This window comes from Notolabrus celidotus, chromosome 16 (genome assembly GCF_009762535.1).
Source record: "Notolabrus celidotus isolate fNotCel1 chromosome 16, fNotCel1.pri, whole genome shotgun sequence".
NCBI classification, from domain to species: Eukaryota; Metazoa; Chordata; class Actinopteri; order Labriformes; family Labridae; genus Notolabrus; species Notolabrus celidotus.
In genome coordinates, this window is record NC_048287.1 from 13,516,922 (window position 1) to 13,527,443 (window position 10,522).

A 10,522-nucleotide genomic window follows, 5' to 3' on the forward strand; every position below is an offset into this window, starting at 1 on the left:
TGCTTAAATGTCCATATCTTGTCCTGATAATCCTTACAATTGGGCAGGCCAATGCTTGGGTAACACGGTCAGTTAAGAACCAGTAACAGAAAGCTAGTCCTCTGTTTGCATCCAATTTTAGAAACCGCTTTTTTGCCAAGGATGGCTGTAGGAGTTCAGTTTCAACTTCTATTTATGCATTAGCTTTGCATCAGTACCTTTGAGAACAAATTGGGGCATCTCATCTAATGTGTAGTAATGTAACGTATGTGCTAACTGCTAACTCTTATGGATGGCAAAGCATTTTTGAACTCATCATTCACCAATCATCTCCGCACTTTCCTCTGATGGTTAGATTACAAAACCATTCTATCTTGGACTACACTTTAAATATTGCTACATGGTCACTGTTGTGTGCAGGCCAGACAGTTGTCAGTCAAAACATCAACTGACAAAAGGTCTTGAATGGAAAATTCAGATGTCTGCAGAACCCTCATGCCTTGGGCACACGAAAATATTTAAAAAATCTCTTGTGGTCAAACGTGATTTTAGAGTAAACAAACTTGGCAGCTAGAGTACGGTGGTTGCTAGCTGCTACGCAACCTGGTTCATCCATTGCAGTTGCATCTTCTGTTCAGCTCCTCTCCTTGTCAGTTCAACTGTGCTACCATGTGACCATGGCTGTGTTCACTATGCCTCCTTCTTGAATTAGCTTGGTTACCAATTGGCTTAATTTTTGTTTCACCTGACAATCCACAGGGTGCATGCTCTGCTGTCCGCTAGGTCCGCCTGACACGGCAGGAAATATGATCATAAGTATTCAACTTGTTAAATATTTACAGTTTCAAATTAGTGCAGACATGATCTTCTTCAGGGCAGACAAGGGGAAGTAAAATCACTCATAATATGCCTCAAACCACAGGAAAGTCTGCCAAAATAATCTTTTGCAACCATCAAGAAATCCGCACTGTAATGACTTTTGTTGGAAGGTGGGACTCGGGCCCAAATCAGCCTGATTATCTTGTAGTGTATACCCTACTTTATTAGGCTCCATGCAGTTTTTCTGTTTCAAACAAAATTTCCAGAGGCTTTAACGCCTCAGTAGCTGTCTGCTTCTTGACCCTGAGTGTTCACCTCCCTTCTGTCCTCCTTTATTCCCTCTCTCCCACCCCACACATCCGACTCAGTTCCTTCAATCATGCCTCTCAGATAGCTCCATGATCGCAATCGACACTCAAATGATGGAAGTGAATAAAACTCATTACTGACAGTCAGCGTGAGTCATGGCAGGACATTAAAAGTTGCGTCTGGCCCACAGCCGTTCATCCCTCAGCCTGTGCTTTATGACGGGGTTAGACCTGGTTGGGCTCACATCGTCTTTCTGGGCCAATCTCCATCAATCCACCCCCACACCTACACACACCTCCACCCTCCCTCCTGTACTTAATGCACCTTGTGTTGTCAGACATCTGACCGCTTTCAGGCGAGTGGTGTGAGAGTTGTGGGGTTTGTACGAGTTGTGTCATAGAAAATTTGGTGTCTGAGGTTGCAAACTTGGTTGTTGTAATAAACTGAATGAGCGACTACTTTTTATTTTTAATCAACATCAACTGCGACTCTCTGGACCAATTACTTCTCAACAATAGGGCAGAAAAGCACACCAGGCGGCTTTTATACTGCTGCTGTCTCTCCATCTGAGTATACTAACCGCTGCCTAAACAAGTCTTTACCTAATGTAAACCAAACCAGACCAGTGAGTCACCCACCGACTTAGACATCCTCCTAACTGGTCCCGTCCTCGTAAACCTGGTGTATAGAGAGCACAGTGTTTACAGAGAGACAGGAGCGGCGCACCTCTGATCTGCCCTGCGATAGAGGAAAGAAGAAAAGACACAGAGAAAGAGACAGAGAGGAAAGGAGACACCAGAGGTTACATGATTGCAGGACAAACTCATAAAAGTTCCATTAACCCGCGAGGAGTTAAAGAGGGGCCTGTTTTCATCCAGCAGACAGCCGTCACAAACAGAGCATCACCATAAACCTCCTCCTTTGCCTCCATGTTTCTCTTGATCTCTACAGTCCTCGCTCCCACAGTCTCTCGCTCTTCTTCATCCTTCCCTTCATTTTCACTTCTGATATAATTTCTTCCCTCCTTGCCAAAGATATTCAAAAGCACATCCTCAAACTTTTACGCTCTTCCTCCCTCTCTTTCCATCCCCCTCCTCCTCCTCACCCTCTGCTGTCCAAAGCAGGACTCCTTCGTTACACCCTCTCCCCACTTAATCTGGGTTCCTGGTCTGTGAGTCACAACCTGAAGACGCCACAGGTCTGTCAGCGTCAGTCTGTCTATCTTATTAAACCGGCTCGCCATTCATCACTGTATTTACAAAGATCTTTCATGTTTATCTGACTTTGAAGGGACTATTATCACATTTAGACGCAAATTTCTAATTGAGTATGTAAGGGATTGTACTCAGACTGCACTGAAATATTTTGTATCCAGAAAATAATTAAAAGTTGAAGCATAAACAGACCCTAGGTATATTTCATTCTTTTGATTTAAATTGTAACAATTGCACTGTTTAATTTTTTTTGCCTCACTTTGTTCAGCATTTAGCTTTAGCTATACTCATTACTGTGTGTTTCAAATGAATGACTGCCTTCTTGGACTGCAAGTTAGTGCAAACTTATGTTGCTTCCACAGAAATAACATCACTTACTGTTAGCTAAGCGCCCCAAGTGTCACCTGCTTTTTGGAGAAATAATAATAAGAGCATCACAAGTAACCTTTGATGAACAAAATAAAGCAATGTTCATTTTGCTTATATAATGCATCAAAATCTCACTTTTGTTTTGAGTTTTTCGTCTTCATTGCACAGTGGTTTCCAAAGTGGGGGCCGGGACTTCCTGGGGGGTGATACACTGATAAGGGGTCGGGGATCCCCTCTGAAAAAAATAAGACTTAAATTACAATTTTTTTTATGCATTCTTGTAAAAATATAAAAAAGGGAGCAAATAAAAAGTAAATAAAACCATGCAAATAAAAAGATTTAATCAGTGCTTTGCTTCTCTTTGTTGCCACATGACATCTGAGGGGATTAAGAAAGATAAACAAAAGCATCAGTTGCAGCAGGTTAATTTACTTCAGCACAGGAAACTTAGACATTAGCAGAAAGGTAGGCTTATTTTCTGCATACCAGCTAAATTAAGTACCTCGGGCTTTTCAAAACTCACAGATGTGCACAGATGTGTGACTATGCATCTGCTTATTTACTAGTCCTGTCACGGCCACAGTCTAAACATGAAGATCACTTGTATTCTGCTTCTAGCCATTTTTAAAGTCACTATTAAATAATTTTATGGTTGTTTGGCTGTTGTTTTCTTTTGTCTTGTTCTAATCTCAATTTTTTGATTGGCCTATCAGTGCTTGCACAGCTGTGAGCATTGTTAACCACCTTGTTGGATAGTGGGGGTTCTGAGTCTCTTGCACTGCTATTTAGGGGGTTGTGGGACCCCTGATAATGATGAATAACAAGCTGTTAATTGTTGATCCCAATTATCAAATAAATCAAATCTCCCAAGCTCCTGTGATGTGTTTTTTTTTAACTGGTAATGAAACAGACTGAAATTAATACTGATTTCACTTTGTGATCCACAAAAGCAAACAAGACCACCAACAAGAATATGTTGCCGAAGGGTAGGTGTAACATGAGTTAAGTAAAAGTATTATGCTGATAAATTTCCCATAGTAAATGTGGTGATATGTTTGAAATGTAGAAAGGAGCAGGATAAGATTTTTCATTAGAAGTACAATTTATGGATGCATATTAGAATATGAAGATGGAATTAACAGCTTTGTCCAAAGGGGGCGCCAAATCAACAGGAACAAAAAATCCTGAGAAAAACTTTAAGGAAGTCTTGTTAAGATGAACATCCTGAGACGTACAAACAAACACACATGAATCAAAGCCATCATGACAGTAAACCATCACGGAAGTAAACTTTAGTGTAAGAGTTCAAAGGTACTTATATTATAAGATATGTATGCTATGATATCATTGAAAGACTGATAGAAAACAGAAGCAGACAATTTGATATGGTGATAAAAGGATGTGTGATATCATAAAGATTAATAACAACTCAAGATGACCTTTTATAGAAACCAGATATTTACCTCCTGTACTTAATTTGATATTTTAATCCAACAGATAAATGTGTATCTGTGATATCATCATCCTTGCAACCCTGTTTGAAATCCCTATCTGAGCACACACAGACACACACTTGACCCCATCTTGTCAATTACAACAGTTTTATAGTTTTGGGGAGGTCTGCTCCTAGCCAAATAGCATGAGTGTTCCTTAACATCATCCATTAAGGCACTAAGCACAGGCTCTCAGCTCCTCTTCTGATGCCTGAACTATCTGGTACCAGTATCTCTACAATCCTTTTCCCATGGTGTAACCTTACCATCAAGTCTTATCTTGCCTCAGTGCTCACAAACACACTTACACATCATAGCATGGTTAATGCATTCAGTTAACAATGATAATGGGACCAGATTAACCAAATAAACATAAAAACACAGCTTTCTTTTTATAGCTAATGGCCATCAATTTTTCCAAATAAAATAAATAGATATGTGAGCCTGTTGAAAACCATGTCCCTGTCCGACTTTTTAGAGACCAATAACTCATGAACGAGCTTTGCTAATAAACCTGGTTGCTACACAAAATATATTGCCCTAAAAGACTACGGCTAAAGCTAACAGGTCCAAGGCTTTAGGCAACCTGCAACCTCTGTGGCTGAAGATAAAGCAAGCGTGGAAGTGCCAAAAACCGCAGTTCCTCAAGTGACCACTTGATGACAGCTTTAAAAATGAAACAAACCCTATTAAGCCCTATTTGAAAAAGCTTACAGCAAAATTTGGCAGGTTTATAGTGTCTTGCTGTGCGATTATTTGCGAGCAGGGCCATTTAAGAAGATGCAGAGATGAACGCTTGCTGTAGCGCTGAAATTACCTGTTGTGTCCACGTTTCTGTTGATCATCTGCTGGTTGCTCTCCCATCAGACATATAAGTGAGGGAGGAACATGTCTGCAACATTTCACAAGCCCTGTTAGATTCTTTAGATTAACATCCATCTATAGATTATCCAATCTGGGTTTCTAACTCAATAAATAGAATTGTATTGTGTTAATAAACTCATTCATCAGCAAATGAATTAGCCATGGGTTTAGACCTCATAGCTTTATAGCTTTTATAACTCATCTCTGGTGCCATATCCATGTGCTAATATGGTAACTCCTGGCTCCAGAAAACCCACATGGTGATGGCAGACGTTGGGGCTTCAAAAGGCAGAGGACAAACCAATGGGTGCAGTATGGTGGCCTCTTCCATTTACCATTCAGTCTGTGGCAAGCTATGATTGGAAAATTGCCGTTTCCATGAAGACATTAGCTAATAGTCAGCAGAACACTGCCCTTTAAGAATTGATGTTTCAAATAAGCTTTTGGGTCAAGTGCTATTTATTCTTCATATATCTGTATCATGAGGTCAATTCATACAGTATGACCCTCACTACAGAGGTTAGCTCTTTCAAAACGTTAGTTCTCTGTGTTGAGTTAGCATTACCATGTAGCAGCCATTGGTCAGCGGGACGACTCAGCACATCAGCCTGAGTGAAGGTAGGGGGATGGAGGAGTTGGAGTCAGAAGGGCAGGGGGTTGGTGAGACGGAGGACCTAAGAGAAGGGGAAGCCCGGACATCTCAGGGCTTCCCAGGAGAGGACCGGTGGGCTGGGTGTGACGGTCATGGGACGTGGGTATAATGAGGATACATCACTGCAGCAATGAGGTACTCAATCACAGACACACCAACATGCGGACACACTCAGACTGTGCACCCACTCCAGCTAAGGCACTGATTATAGAAGAAGACGTCAAATCAGCCTCAGCCCTTTCTCAAATGCGATGATGTAAGTAGATTGTGACTGTGGGAACAGCTTTTTCCCCCACAAAAGAGTCTGTTTGATTCTCTGGAAAGAAGTGGCACAACTTTTCCTGTCGCTTTCTGCCACCGCCGTTGCTGAGCAGTAAAGCAGCCAGCGTGCAGTAAAATAAAATGAGGTGTGGAGAGCATTGGACTGATCTGCAAAGCCATTGGCTGGTGAGTGAGTCGTAAAATAATAACACTCTGTCGTAAAACAAAGTGCTTATTAAATCATTTTAAAACAATATCACACAATGCCTGTGCGCCATGAAACTCTACTAAACAAAAAAAGGTCTCATGGGGAAAGCAGCTTCACAATCAAATGAAATTGAATAAGTTGATCATCATCACAATGCTGAGTAAGACTTTTTGGGGACTGGGTGGCTGAGCACCTATCAATAAAGTGACACTTGGCCTTTATGTGGCCATTACTTGGAGTTTAAGTGACAATTGTACATGAGCAGAGGAGAACAGCCTCTCTTGCCTGAGGTAAATGGAAACAGAATGAGCCTGAATACTGAATTTTAAACTAAACATACATGAGTGACACTTTTCATCAACATGGCAGATGTTCACACACAAGCACACCCAATGTCTTTACTATCAGCAGTCGTACTTTTACAAGTGCTGACTGGTGTTCTAAAGCTCCTGCTGCACTGACCTGCAGTACACACATTTCTACCAGTTTCACTGCAACAAACAGCTGATGAAGACACAGACATGGAATGACAGGCTGACGGCAGGTGTCATGTGGATTGGCACATCAGTTTAAATGAGGTCATGAAGTACAGAAGGGACTAGAATATGAGCTGTATCTGAGTCGAGACATGAACTTGACCAGCTTTTGAGGTTGAATGGTCCGAGTCACTGTACGATAGTATCGTTCATTTATTTATGGGCATCATCGTTGAAGTAGTTCAAGGGAACCTTCTATCTTGCAGACCTTTGTTGATTAACAACTTTTTACTCCTCATCCCAGCCATAAGCAGCAGATGGCTTTCTACCAATAATTCTGGTTGTTCGAGGTCTGTAAATAATATCAAACCAACAGTGGCTTAGACCTGCTCTTTTCATGAAGTAAAAGGAGATAGCTTTTGTTGTAATATGGGGCTTGATAGAAATTAACTGGGTGGCTAAATTCTTAATGCTAACTGAATATTTTTTTTAAATAAACTCATCAAATTTCTCCTGCAAAAAGTAAAATCTTTAACAGATGGAAGCACAGGTTCAAGAAACCTGCTGGGCATTGCTGCCTTGTGGCACCTCCTCCCATGCCACAAGGCCAGCTGCAGGGTGTCAGCTGGGAAAGAGAAAAGAGCTGCTAAACTTTGAACTCCAACATACCTGGCTCACCTAGAGGGATAGATACCATAAATGAGTGTTTGGCAGTGAAGCATAAAGGCAAATAGAGGTGGCAAGTAACATATCGGTGTGATTTTAGTTTGCTGTGGAGTTGCTGTCAATAAAACATAGCTAGCATTGTCATGTTTTTTGCAATTCTAAACTGTGAGAATCATTTGTTGCACACCTGTCTTCTCTACACAATGCATCACATGTCACCTGTCTACCAAAGGCTAAATACAAGAAATATGGATAGATAAGAAAATACATTTGTCCTCTTACATTTATGCAAGGGGTTACATATCAGAATTGTTTATTGTGTCCTTTGTTGTCCAGGAAAGGGATAATACATTTTCTCACCACAGAATTTTAGTGTGGAAGGCCGCAGCAACAATCATTAAAGTCACAATTTATTGCTCCATCTTTGACAACAGAGGAAATGCTTCAATTTGGATTGGGGTCACCTCAAATGAGACCTGCAGGGGGAAATATGAAGATTAACATTTTTTTGAAAATTGGAATCAAATCAAAACTGATTTCAAAAAACAAAATTGCATTATGCTTTGCAAACCTAGATTGTAAATCAACATCATTAGAACAGGTCACAATCTTGAGAATGAAGGTCATAGCCTGAATTCGCTTCGAACTTTGCTGGGCACATCTTACATTGCCATTGTTTGTTTTATTAACTCTGTACTTTGAATCTGCACCATCATATCATGTGTAATCCACAAATGGCTGATCACCAGCTTTCAGACTATTTGGAAAAATGCTACAGTTTTAACCCTGTTACTGGCAAGATGGAATGACAGGAATCATTACAAGAATATCTTACATCCATTGAAACAGAAAGGTTGCCCTACTCCCAATGAAGAAGTTGTATATCCCCCTCACTTCTATCCCAGACTGTATCCCACTCTGATATGGCTCCTTGTACAAAACCCATATAATGGTGACAGGGTGCAACTGAATAGGATCTAACAATGAAATATCTAAATAATATTCCCCTAGGAGAGCTTTCTTCTTGACCACCAATCACAAAACAGTGGTTTTGCAATAATAACTTTTTTAAATCACAGATTACTTGAGAGTTTTCTTTGGGATGTATTGAGTTATTTGTATTCAATGCATTAGAACATCATATTTTCTTGTACCTATATCATTGAAAACACATTATTCTGTTTTTTCTAGGTTTAACAATTTGGTGCTATAGTCCCATATAGCACCAAATTGTTAAACCTAGAAAACAATGACATATTTTCCAGGTGTAAACACAAAAAGTCAAATTCATTATAAACAGTCAGTTAGAGAGCTTATGGTGCTTCATTTAAATCTAAACTGTTCATCAACTTCGTCCTGAGTACTAAAAATTCTTCATGATAGTGATGAAAAGCCATGGCTCCATACATTTTAGTCATGACTAGCTTTGTAAGGAAAGTAACGTTGATTCAAATATGGACTTCTTGAAGAAAAAAAAAGTGGACAAAAGTACCAGAACTCTTATCTATTGTTATGCTGTGCAACTGGCATTACAAGGCCTTTTTTAAATCAGTTGTATTACTGTTATTAGTACTTATTAATGTGCTCCCAAGCAATAGTCAATTTTTGAGTAGCTATACTGATCTACAAATGACAGTGGGGGGTATTAGCTTAGATTAATAATTGATAGACAATAATAGAATAACAAGGCCTACATTGGCTTATTGTTTACCTACAAAATGATCAATTGCGCAGATGTAGGCCTATTGATTTTTAATTTTCACTGACCTCTGTTTTACATGCTGTAGTGTTTGGGAGGTTGCTTCTAGACAGGTCCTTTTTCCAATTATGAGAGAGGAATTTAAACTACAGTGACTTATTGGACGTTTAAGTACAAATGGTTGCATTTCTTACCTCATCCATGTTCCCAGTTGAAAGGTGTATTGGCAAACAGTCAAAAGTTTACACACCTGTTTTGAGCCTCCAGGTTCAGACCATTTTAAAAAGGAAGGGGGGCATGGTGCAAACATTGAATCATATTTGGTTATTCCATCATTAACTGCACACAACTATGTATCCTATGTGAATACATAGTAATGTAAATACTTACACTGGTGCAAAATATAGGGATTTGAAGTGTTTTCCCCCCTTTATTACATAATTGTGGTGTCTACCTTCCCCCAACATGGTATTTTCCAGCTTCTTACCTGCAGGCTCTATAAAAAGCAGCCTGTCTTTCCGTTCGGATCTTTTCCTGTGTCAAAATGCCGTCCGATGGACCGTCTGAGCTGTGAAGCAGTTCCCGCCAAAGTTCGGTCAATCCAACTTCCTCTACATGTGTAAGCATCCAACTTCGTTTAATGTTCCTTTCCTCTCTCGATTGTCTCCCGCTTTATATCAATAGGCTTACATTGAGGTGAGATGGGTGCGTGAAGATATGCCTAGCTGTGGCCCATAGATATCTTTGGCGTCAAATTTAAGTAAGTGTGTAGGCCAACATTATCAAAAGGTTAGCCGACATGAATGGGCCACTCGGATTGGAATGAACTTTGTGTCTGTAGAAAGGATATTTGGTGAGGTAACATACATTTTGAAATTCCCCACAGTCACTGAACACAACCTCAAACCATTTGCTGAATGATACACAAATAGGAATGCTTATTTTTCAAGTTTTATTAAACTATTTATGAAAACTATGCCATCCCATAGAAATATGTCTTGTCACACCGAACCTCTGTAAAAACACACATCTTTAACATTTTAATCGCATTAAAGATTATTTTCACTTCAGAATCAGAATCTTATAGTGTGCACAAATCTCAACAAACACAATCGGCTGCACTTGATTCGTTCAACTAGGCTACGGTTGAAGTCTTTTTATATTCTGGACCCATCCTGTTCTGTTTTTGTCGCTCGTGTATGTCACATAAGCACGTAGCAGCCGGGCCATTTGCAGCTGCATAGAGCTGTCTCCGGTGCACCGTAAATAAGGTTGATAAAGACGCCGCCGAAAACGACTTTCACGCGTCCCTCGATTGATTTAACGTGACCCCCGTTTCCAAATGATATTGGAAGCCTATTTAAACAGATGAAGGCTTAAATTGTCTTGCTTGTATGCGCATTAATCTCCCATTCATCATCATTACTGTGTGATTGCTCCGTCCACGCCTCCGCCAGCCCCTTGCGTTACTACAAGGGCCTGTAAATTAGGATGTAATCCAATTTAAACAGCG

At 40.2% G+C, this 10,522-nt stretch overlaps 1 protein-coding gene and 1 long non-coding RNA gene across 2 annotated transcripts in view; one reads left to right on the top strand and one right to left on the bottom strand.

Moving 5' to 3' along the window:
- Positions 1–7,588: 7,588 nt before the first annotated feature.
- On the bottom strand, positions 7,589–9,272 carry LOC117828468. The gene is made up of 2 exons (XR_004634402.1): positions 9,204–9,272; positions 7,589–7,786 (listed from the first exon to the last, which is right to left on the bottom strand). It is a non-coding gene; the product is annotated as an uncharacterized LOC117828468 (long non-coding RNA).
- A 297-nt stretch (positions 9,273–9,569) lies between these two features.
- Positions 9,570–10,522, top strand: part of LOC117827573 (homeobox protein Hox-A10-like) — a 38,357-nt gene continuing 37,404 nt past the window's right edge. The window contains 1 exon segment of the mRNA XM_034704171.1: positions 9,570–9,628. The gene's annotated coding sequence lies outside the window, so the exon portion shown is untranslated.